The sequence below is a fragment of the Pseudophryne corroboree genome, chromosome 1 (assembly GCF_028390025.1).
Source record: "Pseudophryne corroboree isolate aPseCor3 chromosome 1, aPseCor3.hap2, whole genome shotgun sequence".
Lineage (NCBI taxonomy): Eukaryota > Metazoa > Chordata > Amphibia > Anura > Myobatrachidae > Pseudophryne > Pseudophryne corroboree.
The window spans coordinates 60,822,338-60,836,282 of NC_086444.1; positions in this window are offsets into that span (position 1 = coordinate 60,822,338).

Below are 13,945 nucleotides of genomic sequence, written 5' to 3' on the forward strand. Positions count from 1 at the left end.
CTGAGTCGCTTCAGAACGACTTAGTTAAATTAGAAGCTTGGGCAGCGAAATGGAGAATGCGCTTCAATACAGACAAGCGTAAGGTAATCCACTGTGGTAACAAGAACAAAAATAACACCTACCTACTAAATGGGGTAAAATTAGGGGATTCTGTACTGGAAAAGAACTTAGGTGTCCTCATAGATAGCAAACTAAGCAGTAGTACCCAAAGTAGGACTGCAGCAAAGAAGGCTAATAAGATATTAGCATGCATAAAACGGGGAATTGATGCTAGGGACGAAAGTATTATACTCCCATTATATAAATCACTTGTGAGGCCACACCTTGAATACTCTGTACAATTCTGGGCACCTTACTACAAAAAGGATATCCTGGAGCTAGAAAACGTTCAAAGGTGGGCGACCAAACTAATTAAGGGTATGGAGACGCTGGAATACGAGGAAAGGCTTGTAAGACTAGGCATGTTTACACTGGAAAAGAGGAGATTAAGAGGGGACATGATCAACATTTACAAATACATAAGGGGACAATATACAGATCTTGCACAGGACCTGTTTTTGGTTAGATCAACACAGAGAACTCGTGGACACTCGCCCAGGTTAGAGGAGAGCAGATTCCGCACAATACGGCGTAAAGGCTTTTTTACGGTAAGGACGATACGTGTTTGGAATTCCCTGCCTGAGGGAGTTGTAATGGCCGACACAGTCAACACCTTTAAGAATGGGTTAGATAAATTCCTAATTGATAAGGATATCCAGGGTTACGGGGCATAGTCACGCACTATGGTTATTACAAAAAAGGGGTAAAACGTAACGGCAGTCATCAACTTCAGTCAAAATTTTAAACAAAATAATCGTGCATAGGAGACCACAAATAGGTTGAACTCGATGGACAATTGTCTTTTTCAACCTTAGATACTATGTTACTATGTCACTATGGCCCTCATTCCGAGTTGATCGCTCGCAAGGCGATTTTAGCAGAGTTACACACGCTAAGCCGCCGCCTACTGGGAGTGAATCTTAGCTTCTTAAAATTGCGACCGATGTATTCGCAATATTGCGATTACTAACTACTTAGCAGTTTCAGAGTAGCTTCAGACTTACTCTGCCTGTGCGATCAGTTCAGTGCTTGTCGTTCCTGTTTTGACGTCACAAACACACCCAGCGTTCGCCCAGACACTCCCCCGTTTCCCCGGCCACTCCTGCGTTTTTTCCGGAAACGGTAGCGTTTTTTCCCGCACGCCCATAAAACGGCCTGTTTCCGCCCAGTAACACCCATTTCCTGTCAATCACATTACGATCGCCGGAGCGATGAAAAAGCCGTGAGTAAAAATACTATCTCCATTGTAAAATTACTTGGCGCAGTCGCTGTGCGAACATTGCGCATGCGTACTAAGCGGATTTTCATTGCGATGCGATGAAAAATACCGAGCGAACAACTCGGAATGAGGGCCATTGTTTGCACGGCTGCTAAAACTAGCTAGCGAGAGATCAACTCGGAATGACCCCCTTTGTGTAAGAGCGTAATTAGTCCAGTGACACTTAAATCCCTTTTTCCTGTTGTATCCAAGCTCCTGCAATCCACACCACACCAACTCCCTCATCGTCAATTTCCTTCTCATTCAGGATTAGAAGTAGTCCTGCAGGCCATGTCACTGGTGTCACAACTGAGGGCCTGAGCTGACGGGAGGCAGCCTCAGTTGTAGGGGCTGAGATGTACCGGAACCTGGGAGGTTGTATCAGACCCCTGGACATGTAAGTAACATGAATAATAACTGCCCGAAGGCGTGACCACGACAACTTGGATAAAAGTCAATGATGTTTATTATGACAACTCCGCAACACAGCAGCAGTAAAAGAAAACGTAAAAGTCAGCAAAGAATAAATACAGTTCCTGGGTACTACAGGATGGCAGGAGCCACAGGGCACTGGTAGTGTGAGATAGTTCTTATGATCTTCTAGATGGAAAGTCCTTACCAGGCCCGACTGTAGCAATGGAGATAACCCAGGATTGTGCCAGCTGGTGTTCCAGGAAAAGCTGGGTTGCTGAAGATAAAACAGCTGCTGTGGATACTGGCTGGAACCAGACTGTTGTTAGCACGGAGTGGATACTGGCTGGAACCAGTTAAATAATAAATGAACTTGGGAGCGATGAAATATGAACTGAAATGTAGAACTTGAGAGCGGAGAAATAATAATACCGGTGGAGAGTGGTAAAGTGTAGAAAGGACACCGGCCCTTTAAGGGAAGCTGTACTCTGCTGGAAGCTGAGCTGGAAGCAGGTAATGTTGTAGCTGGAAACAGATGAATCCACAATGGATTGGAGAGTCAGGCTACACCGCAGGTGGAATGCTGGTGCGGGTCTCTATGGTGGAAGTCTTGAGACAGGAGCTGGAACCTGGAAGACAATCACAGGAGAGAGACAAACAGGAACTAGGTTTGACAACCAAAGCACTGACGCCTTCCTTGCTCAGGCACAGTGTATTTATACCTGCAGCAAGGAAGGGATTGGCTAGGCAATTATGCAGATTATCAATACTGAGAACAGATTGGTGGAAATGATCAGCTGACAGAATCCAAGATGGCTGCGCCCATGCAGACACTTGGAGGGAAGTTTGGTTTGTAATCCATGTGGTAATGAAAACAGTAATGGCGGCGCCGGCCACCGGAGACAGGAGGCGCCAGGCTGACAGATGCACATCCAACCACGCGGACACAGCGGAGGCCGCGGCTGACGTAATCGCCACTCAGACACTCTGCATGCAGAAGTTCAGGGACGGCGGCGGAGGCCGCGGGAGACGCCATGCCAGGTGTAATATGGCGTTTACTGTGACAGCGTCCCAGAGTGACAGGAGAGGATACAGGAATGTACACATCAGGATAACAGATGGGATCCGGTCCTGGAGCGCTGAGCCAGCCTTAGGAGGCATCTGATGGGTAAGAAATGGCGTCCAGATACCCAGATCGTGACAGCACCCCCCCCCTTTAGGAGTGGCCCCAGGACACTTCTTTGGCTTTTGAGGAAACTTGGAATGGAATCTCCGGACCAAGGCAGGAGCATGGACATCAGAAGCATTGGTCCATGAACGTTCCTCAGGACCATAACCCTTCCAGTCAATAAGATATTGTAGTTGACCGTAACGGTGACGTGAGTCCAGGATCTTGGCCACTTCATACTCAACGCCTCGTTGAGTTTGGACTTTCGGAGTTGGAGGAAGTGAGGAATGAAACCGATTCAAGATCAGCGGTTTCAACAGGGAAACATGGAATGTCCTGGGTATTTTTAAGAAGGGAGGCAACTGGAGTCTGTAAGCAACAGGATTGATGACTTGTTCAATCTTGAAAGGACCGATATAGCGAGGTGCAAACTTCATACTGGGAACTCTTAACCTCAAATTCTTCGTGGATAACCATACCCGATCACCCACCTTGAGAGCAGGAACTGCTCGACGCTTCTTATCCGCAAACTTCTTGTACCTGAACGATGCCTTGAGCAGAGCTGATCGTACGCTCTTCCAGATATTGGCAAACTGATGCAAGGTGATATCCACTGCGGGAACAGGAGTTGCTGGAAGCGGTTGGAACTCAGGGACTTTAGGGTGGAATCCAAAGTTAGTGAAGAATGGTGTTGAAGCAGATGAAGAATGATACTGGTTGTTATGACAGAACTCGGCCCAGGGAAGTCATTGAACCCAGTCATCTTGAGAGGAGGACACATAGATGCGGAGGAAGGCCTCCAAGTCCTGATTCACCCTCTCGGTTTGACCATTGGTCTGAGGATGGTAAGCCGTGGAAAACTTTAGCTTGACTTGGAGGACTTGACATAAACTTCGCCAGAATTTGGCTGTGAATTGAACTCCTCGCTCTGAGATAATTTCTTCAGGAAGACCGTGGAGTCGGAAGATCTCTTGTATGAATACTTGAGCCAACTTGGAAGCTGACGGAAGACCGGTGAGAGGAATGAAGTGTGCCATCTTGGTGAACCGGTCAACTACCACCCAGATGGTATTGAACTTGTTGCACATGGGTAAGTCTGTAATGAAATCCATCGACAAGTGGGTCCATGGTCGACGGGGAACGGATAGTGGAACCAGTTGCCCCGCAGGCGACTGGCGGGATACTTTATGTTGGGCACACTTTGGGCAAGATGCAATAAACTCCAAGACGTCCTTTTTCAGAGTTGGCCACCAATAGGACCTAGAGATAAACTCCAGGGTTTTTTGGATACCTGTATGTCCGGCAAAACGGGAAGCATGGGCCCAATGCATGAGCTTCTTCCTTAGCATCGGCTTCACAAAACTTTTCCCTGATGGGGGCGTAGAGTCCATCCCTACCGTGGAGAATGCCAACGGATTTATAATAGGATGCTTGTCTGAAGACTCTGACTCATTTTCTTGCTCCCATGAGCGGGAAAGGGCATCGGCCTTGCGATTCTGAGAGCCCGGACAGAACTGGAGTTTAAAGTCGAACCTGGAAAAGAAAAGTGCCCATCTGGCCTGACGAGGGTTGAGACATTGTGCGCCCTTCAGGTATAAAAGGTTCTTGTGGTCTGTAAGTATGGTGATTGAATGAGAAGCTCCCTCCAACAGATACCTCCACTCTTCTAGAGCGAGCTTGATGGCTAGCAACTCCTGGTCGCCAATGGCATAGTTGCGCTCAGCTGGGGAGAACTTCCGGGAGAAGAAACTGCAAGGGTGTAAATGGCCATCTTTAGCCCTCTGAGATAACACCGCTCCTACTCCAACGGAGGAGGCATCCACCTCTAAGATGAAAGGAGAGTCGATGTCAGGCTGTTTCAGAACAGGCGCAGAGATGAACCTTTGTTTTAAAAGATGAAATGCTTGCATGGCTTCTTCAGACCACTTGGACGGGTTAGCACCCTTCTTAGTGAAAGCAGTAATAGGCGCCACAATGGTGGAAAAGTCTCGTATAAACTTTCGGTAATAGTTGGCGAACCCTAAGAACCTCTGGACCCCTTTGAGGGTTAAGGGTACCGGCCAATTTTGGATTGCTTGTAGTTTCTCAGGATCCATCTCTAGTCCGGAACCGGACACAATGTACCCTAGAAACGGAATGGACTTGACTTCAAAGACGCATTTTTCTAATTTGCAATAGAGATGATTGACACGGAGACGGGACAGAACCTCTTTAACCCAAAAACGATGTTCCTCTAAATCGTTGGCAAAAATGCGGATATCGTCTAGATAGACCACGACATGACGGTATAGAATGTCTCTGAAGATCTCATTGACAAAATGCTGGAAGACAGCTGGAGCATTGCTCAATCCGAAGGGCATGACGAGGTACTCATAATGTCCGTCACGGGTGTTAAAGGCGGTCTTCCACTCGTCACCCTCACGGATCCGGATGAGATTGTATGCACCTCGCAAGTCCAGCTTTGTAAAGATGGTAGCTCCGCTAACTCTGTCAAAGAGCTCAGTAATCAGGGGTAAAGGATAACGGTTCTTGATGGTAATGTCGTTCAAACCTCTGTAGTCGATGCACGGCCGCAGACCACCATCTTTCTTTTTTACAAAAAAGAAGCCTGCGCCGGCTGGAGAAGAAGAAGGTCGAATGAACCCCTTTGCTAGGTTCTCTTTAATATATTCCTCCATAGAATGCGTCTCAGGCAGAGACAACGGATAAGTTCGGCCTCGAGGTGGAACCTTCCCTGGAACGAGATCAATCGGACAGTCCCATTCTCTATGAGGAGGAAGGATATCAGCAGAAGCTTTACTGAACACATCCGTGAAATCTTGATATGGAGGAGGTGGAACATCAGACGACCTGGGGGAGGAAGAACAGACAGGCAATACTTTAAACAAACATGTCTCAGCACAGGAGGAACCCCATGCCAGGATTTGCGTAGTCGTCCAATCAATTGTAGGATTGTGAAGACGGAGCCATGGAAGGCCCAGGACCACAGGATGTGTGGCTCTTGGAATCACTAAAAGTGAAATAAGTTCGGAATGAAGAACTCCCACTCTCAGACGAACTGGTAGAGTCCTTAGAGCAATAACTGTATCAAAAATTTTACTGCCATCCACGGCAGTTAAGGAGATGGACGAAGGAAGTCTCTCGGTGGGTAGGGACCACCGTTTAACATAGGCTTCGGTAATAAAGTTCCCAGCTGCTCCGGAATCAAGGAGGGCAATGACGTTCCGATAACGTTGAGCAATTTGGAGCGACACTGGGAGATTACAATCATGAGGAGATGGAGAGGAGATCATTATTCCTAGCCGGCCCTCTCCTGGGCGAGCTAGGGTTTGGCGTTTTCCCGGACGTTCGGGACAGGCATTGATGGTGTGAGACGGAGCTGCACAGTAAAGGCAAAGAGACTCAGAGAGACGTCTTCGGCGCTCAGCAGGAGTTAAACGGGAACGGCCAAGTTGCATGGGCTCATCTTTAGATGGTGACAGTTGACGAGAAGGAGGAGCAGAAGATTTTGGAGCAGATGATCTTCCACGCTCAGTTGCTCTCTCTCTGAAACGTAAATCAACTTTCGTGCAGAGTGAGATTAGCTCATCTAACTTAGAAGGTAAGTCTCTGGTAGCTAACTCATCTTTAATACGCTCAGATAAGCCATGCCAGAATGCAGCATACAGGGCCTCGTCGTTCCATGCCAGTTCGGATGCCAGGATCTGGAACTGTATCAGATATTGTCCTACAGTACGTGACCCCTGGCGTAAACGGAGAATCTCGGATGAAGCTGAGGTTACCCGGCCTGGCTCGTCGAAGATGCGCCTGAATGTTGACACGAAGGCAGTGTAGGAAGATAGCAGGGTGTCGGACCTCTCCCATAACGGTGATGCCCAATCAAGGGCTGAGCCACTGAGAAGAGAAATAATGTAGGCAATTTTTGTACGGTCACTGGGAAAATTGCCAGGTTGTAGCTCAAACTGAATCTCACACTGGTTGAGAAATCCCCTGCAGAATCTTGGAGATCCGTCAAATTTTGCTGGCGTTGGAAGATGAAGACGTGGAGCAGAAATGGGTAAGGTGGGTGGGGTTATAGCTGGAGTCACTGTGGTTGACGCACCAGACGCGCCTGATCCACGGAGAGTTGTCTGAATCCCATCCAGCCGAGTAGAGAGATCCTGGAGACAGCGGATGATGTGGCCCTGTGCAGCCTCCTGATGTTCTAGTCGGGCTGCCAGTTCTTGCATCGGCCTGGCCGCTTGATCCTGGTCTCCGGCTGGATTCATTAGGTCAGTGCTTACTGTCACAACTGAGGGCCTGAGCTGACGGGAGGCAGCCTCAGTTGTAGGGGCTGAGATGTACCGGAACCTGGGAGGTTGTATCAGACCCCTGGACATGTAAGTAACATGAATAATAACTGCCCGAAGGCGTGACCACGACAACTTGGATAAAAGTCAATGATGTTTATTATGACAACTCCGCAACACAGCAGCAGTAAAAGAAAACGTAAAAGTCAGCAAAGAATAAATACAGTTCCTGGGTACTACAGGATGGCAGGAGCCACAGGGCACTGGTAGTGTGAGATAGTTCTTATGATCTTCTAGATGGAAAGTCCTTACCAGGCCCGACTGTAGCAATGGAGATAACCCAGGATTGTGCCAGCTGGTGTTCCAGGAAAAGCTGGGTTGCTGAAGATAAAACAGCTGCTGTGGATACTGGCTGGAACCAGACTGTTGTTAGCACGGAGTGGATACTGGCTGGAACCAGTTAAATAATAAATGAACTTGGGAGCGATGAAATATGAACTGAAATGTAGAACTTGAGAGCGGAGAAATAATAATACCGGTGGAGAGTGGTAAAGTGTAGAAAGGACACCGGCCCTTTAAGGGAAGCTGTACTCTGCTGGAAGCTGAGCTGGAAGCAGGTAATGTTGTAGCTGGAAACAGATGAATCCACAATGGATTGGAGAGTCAGGCTACACCGCAGGTGGAATGCTGGTGCGGGTCTCTATGGTGGAAGTCTTGAGACAGGAGCTGGAACCTGGAAGACAATCACAGGAGAGAGACAAACAGGAACTAGGTTTGACAACCAAAGCACTGACGCCTTCCTTGCTCAGGCACAGTGTATTTATACCTGCAGCAAGGAAGGGATTGGCTAGGCAATTATGCAGATTATCAATACTGAGAACAGATTGGTGGAAATGATCAGCTGACAGAATCCAAGATGGCTGCGCCCATGCAGACACTTGGAGGGAAGTTTGGTTTGTAATCCATGTGGTAATGAAAACAGTAATGGCGGCGCCGGCCACCGGAGACAGGAGGCGCCAGGCTGACAGATGCACATCCAACCACGCGGACACAGCAGAGGCCGCGGCTGACGTAATCGCCACTCAGACACTCTGCATGCAGAAGTTCAGGGACGGCGGCGGAGGCCGCGGGAGACGCCATGCCAGGTGTAATATGGCGTTTACTGTGACAGCGTCCCAGAGTGACAGGAGAGGATACAGGAATGTACACATCAGGATAACAGATGGGATCCGGTCCTGGAGCGCTGAGCCAGCCTTAGGAGGCATCTGATGGGTAAGAAATGGCGTCCAGATACCCGGATCGTGACAACTGGTATGACTGATGAGTCCTCTCTTATCAAGGATTCCTCCGGAGGATCCTTGAGTGCTATGCCTACCGATGCCATTAATGTTGTTGCTGGGAGTTGATCGTCATCCCAGAGAGAAAGTCGGAAGACCACATGTACTACTTTAACTAAGCAATTGACTGTCCAACAGTCCTTTGCAAGGAAGATGAAATATTACAGCAGTCACCCTGTTGCAAAGCGGATTACTGAGGCCATAACCAGGCCCGGCGACAGGGGGGGTCAAAGGGGACACCCGTACGGGGCCCCGAGGATCAGGGGGGCCCCGAGCATCAGGGGCACACAAAATGTTTAGGCAGCACGTAAGAATGCTGTGTGATCCACACAGCGGGCAGGGCAGCAACACAGCTGCCAGACCCTGCTGGATCCAGTGGTGATACGTGGCGGAGGTGCGGTGTGATGAAGCGGCAATGTCAGCAGTACTGATAATAAGTCAAATTGACTCATTACAGTATGCTGTGGCTGGCTGCGGGACGTAACAGGACAGGAGATGTTCCAGCTGGTTCAGCACCTCTCCTTATGCTTTCTCCCCCTCCGCACCTCCAGCCCACTTTGCCCGTCCACTATACTCTGCACAGCGCTGTTGTCCCCGCCTGCTGTCTCCCACATTAAAAAAGGGGCGGGCGAGCAGCGCTGCACAAACTCCTTTGGCCCGCCTCCGCAAGTCCCCCTGCTGCTGGTGCTGCCCGCGGCGGCGGGAATTAGACGACGTGATGCCATCACCTCACGTCCGTCTCTCCTGCCACATAAAGAGAGCCCTGAGGACACCCACGACGACAGTGACTATCAATGGGGGAACAAAAGAAAAAGGTAGTTAAGAGCTGCATGTGGTGGTGGTGGGGGCAGGGCGAGGGAAGATGTGCACTGTGCCAGCGATAAAATGTCCTGGGGTGAGAGCTGTGTGTAGGATAAAGTGTGCTAGGGGGAGAGCTGTGTGTAGGATAAAGTGTGCTGTGGGGGGGAGGAGGAGGAAGAGCTGTGTGTAAGATAAAGTGTGCTCTGTGTGTAGGATAAAGTGTGCTGGTGGGAGAGCTGTGTGTAGGATAAAGTGTGCTGGGGGGGAGAGCTGTGTGTAGGATAAAGTGTGCTAGGGGGAGAGCTGTGTGTAGGATAAAGTGTGCTGGGGGGGTGAGCTGTGTGTAGGATAAAGTGTGCTAGGGGGAGAGGTGTGTGTAGGATAAAGTGTGCTGGGGGGAGAGATGTGTGTAGGATAAAGTGTGCTGGGGGGGTGAGAGATGTGTGTAGGATAAAGTGTGCTGGGGAGAGAGCTTTGTGTAGGATAAAGTGTGCTAGGGGGAGAGATGTGTGTAGGATAAAGTGTGCTGGGGGGGTGAGAGATGTGTGTAGGATAAAGTGTGCTGGGGGGAGAGATGTGTGTAGGATAAAGTGTGCTGGGGGGGTGAGAGATGTGTGTAGGATAAAGTGTGCTGGGGGGAGAGCTGTGTGTAGGATAAAGTGTGCTTGGGGGAGAGCTGTGTGTAGGATAAAGTGTGCTGGGGGGGAGAGCTGTGTGTAGGATAAAGTGTGCTGGGGGGGAGAGCTGTGTGTAGGATAAAGTGTGCTAGGGGGAGAGCTGTGTGTAGGATAAAGTGTGCTGGGGGAGAGCTGTGTGTAGGATAAAGTGTGCTGGGGGGAGAGCTGTGTGTAGGATAAAGTGTGCTGGGGGGAGCTGTGTGTAGGATAAAGTGTGCTGGGGGCGAGCTGTGTGTAGGATAAAGTGTGCTGGGGGGAGCTGTGTGTAGGATAAAGTGTGCTGGGTGATGGGTGCTGTGCTTGGAGAGGGGTGCTGTGTCAGAGGTGAAACGAGTGGCGGCGCTAGCGGGCACCAGACAAAATCTTGCCTAGGGCATCAAATTGGTTAGGTCCGGGTCTGGCTGAATGCACTTCAGGCCACCCACAAATTAATTAAAAGTTAATTAATTTCCAACAAAAAAATATATTTATATATGTAGTACATATCGAGGGGGGGAGTTGAGGGTGTAGGGGGCCCCCAGAGATATCATTGTATGGGGCCCCAAGATTTCTGTTGCCGGCCCTGGCCATAACAACTATGCTGGTGTTAGATGTGCATCCGGTATCCACCATTAGTGCAGTGGGATTTAGACCATTAGCGGATCTTGCCACGGGCAAGCAGGACTTTTGCCCAGGGCGCCGCCTTCCGGAGGGCGCTGGCACCATCCGGAGGGCGCCGCACCATGGCAAGATCTGCTGCTGCTGTGCCCCCCGCTGCCCGCTGTGAAGTTTCCCTTCGTCGGCTGCCCGCTGTGAAGGGAAAATAGATGCTACGTATCTAGTTTCCCTTCGTGGAGAGGACCTTTACTGTAATGATGTGCGGTGCGCATTGACATCATCGCGCACCGCACAGCAAAGGTCCTCTCCACGAAGGGAACTAGACACTTAACGTCTAGTTTTCCTTCGTAGAGAGGACCTTAGCTGTGCGGTGCACGATGACGTCATCATGCACCGCACATCCTTTCAGCGGCGCTACAACAGTACAAGGGGCGTAACTGACCACGCCCCCTGTATGAAGCCATGCCCCCTATTGCCACCCGGGGTGCAAAAAGCCCCTGAACCGGCCCTGATTTCGACAGTTGATGGACGTACTGTGTCCCCCCGGTACCAAATCCCGTCTAGATTCCACTTCACTAGGCAAACGATTCCCTGACTGAACAGGGACATTAAGAAAAGTGTCCTCAGTGTCCTCAATAATGCGATTGTACCCACTGTGCACTTAACCATAAACATATGGACAAGTGGAGGAAGGCAAATTAAGAACTACAGGACTACATGACTGTGACAGCCCACTGGATAGATGTATTGCCTTCCGCAGCAACAACAGCAGCAGCAGCATCATCTCACAAACACCAACTCATTCCTTGGCAGGCTACGCTGTGTATCACCTGTTTCCATAAGAGGCACACCACTGAGAACCTCTTACGGAAACTGAGGAACATCATCGCACAATGGCTTACCCCACTTAGACTCACCTGGGGATATGTGATATCCCCAGCCACCAATATTGTGCGAGCATTACATCTGGGCAAATTCCAGCACGTCCCATGTTTTGCTCACACAATTAATTTGGTGGTGCAGAATTTTTTAAAATGGCAGGGGCATGCAGGAGATGCTGTAAGTGTCCCAAAAAATTGCCGGCCACTTTCGACAGTCAGCCACTGCATGCCGAAGACTGGAGCACCAACAAACACTCCTGAACCTGCCCTACCATCACCTGAAGCAAGAGGTAGTAACGAGGTGGAATTCAACCCTCTATATGCTTCAGAGGATGGAGGAGCAGCAAAAGGCCATTAAAGCCTATACATCCACCTACGATATAGGCACAGGAGGGGGAGTACACCTGATGCAAGCAAAGTGGAGAATGATTTCAATCTTGTGCAAGGTTCTCCAACCCTTCGAACTTGCCACATATGAAGTCAGTTTAGACACTGCCAGCTTGAGTCAGGCCATTCCCCTCATCAGGCCTTTGCAGAAGCTGCTGGAGAAATTGAAGGAGGAGATAAAACAGAGCAATTCACCTAAGTATGAGGGACTTGTTGATGGAGCCCTTCATTCCCTTTGCCAGGATTCAAGGGTGGTCAATCTGTTGAAATCAGATCACTAAATTTTGGCCACCATGCTCGATCCTGGGTTTAAAGCTTAAGTTATATCTCCCTTTCCGGCGGACACAAGTCTGCAGAGGTGCAAAGACCTGCTAGTGAGAAAACTGTCAGTTCAAGCGGGACGTGACAAGTCAACAGCTTCTCCTTTATTTTCTCCTGCAACTGGGGCTGCGAGGAAAAGGATAACATTTCATAGCCAACCCGCTGGCAGTGATGCTGGGCAGTCAGGAGCAAGTTTTGACATCTGGTCTGAACTGAAGGAGCTGTCAACAATTACTGACATGTCTACTGTCACTGCATATGATGCTGTCGCCATTGAAAGAATGGTGGAGAATTATATCGGTGACAGCATCCAAGTAGGCATGTCAGACAGTCCGTATGTATACTGGCAGGAAAAAGGGGCAATTTGGAGTCCCTTGCACAAACTGGCTTTATTTTACCTAAGTTGCCCCCACTCCAGTGCATACTTGCCTACTTTTGAAAACTAGTTTCAGGGAGATTCCAGGTGGTAGCAGAATGGCACGCAATTGCAGAGGCTTGTCATGCTCCGCCCAAAGGGTGTGTCTAGCTCCCCTTATGGGTGTGTTTATTGCCACTCAGGGGTGTGTCCTGCAGGTACAGGTGAAAGCTATAGTACTAAAAGGAGAATAAAGAAAAAAAGTAATAATAATATAGGTGCACTATATATTAATGTACTGTGTACAGAAGAGACAAACAAATAGAAAATCTATGTACACTGTGTGTGTGTATGCATGTATGTATATATATATATATATATATATATATATATAGCAGAAAGTTAGAAAATTGACTGCACTATCCTTCTAATATATTGTCTTTGGTCCTGCTGCCAAAATTCCAGAATAAAGGGATACTGGGTTAAACCTGGACAGAGCAGTAGTATATGAGCCTGAGATACACCTGGACAGAGCAGTAGTATATGAGCCTGAGATACACCTGGACAGAGCAGTAGTATATGCGCCTGAGATACACCTGGAGATAGCAGTAGTATATACGCCTGAGATACACCTGGACAGAACAGTAGTATATACGCCTGAGATACACCTGGACAGAGCAGTAGTATATGAGCCTGAGATACACCTGGACAGAGCAGTAGTATATGCGCCTGAGATACACCTGGAGATAGCAGTAGTATATACGCCTGAGATACACCTGGACAGAGCAGTAGTATATGAGCCTGAGATACACCTGGACAGAACAGTAGTATATGCGCCTGGGTTAAACCTGGACAGAGCAGTAGTATATGAGCCTGAGATACACCTGGACAGAGCAGTAGTATATGCGCCTGAGATACACCTGGAGAGAGCAGTAGTATATGCGCCTGAGATACACCTGGAGAGAGCAGTAGTATATGAGCCTAAGATACACCTGGAGAGAGCAGTAGTATATGCGCCTAAGATACACCTGGAGAGAGCAGTAGTATACACACCTGAGTTACTCCAGAGATAACAGTAGTGTGTGTGCTCAGATTACACCAGTAGAGAACAGCAGTAGTATATGTGCCTTGGCTAGTATATGTGCCTTGGCTAGTATATGTGCCTTGGCTAGTATATGTGCCTTGGCTGCTGTAGCAAGAAAAAAAAATCCTATCTACAGCAGCAGTGGTGGATCGATGCTAAAGCACCTTGATGCTGCTGCCTGTCATATAGATTGACAGGCAAAGCAGTGAATAGCAACAGAGTGGGGGGGGGGGGTGATATGCTTTGCTGGTGGTTGGGATGCCGGCGGTCAGAAGACCGA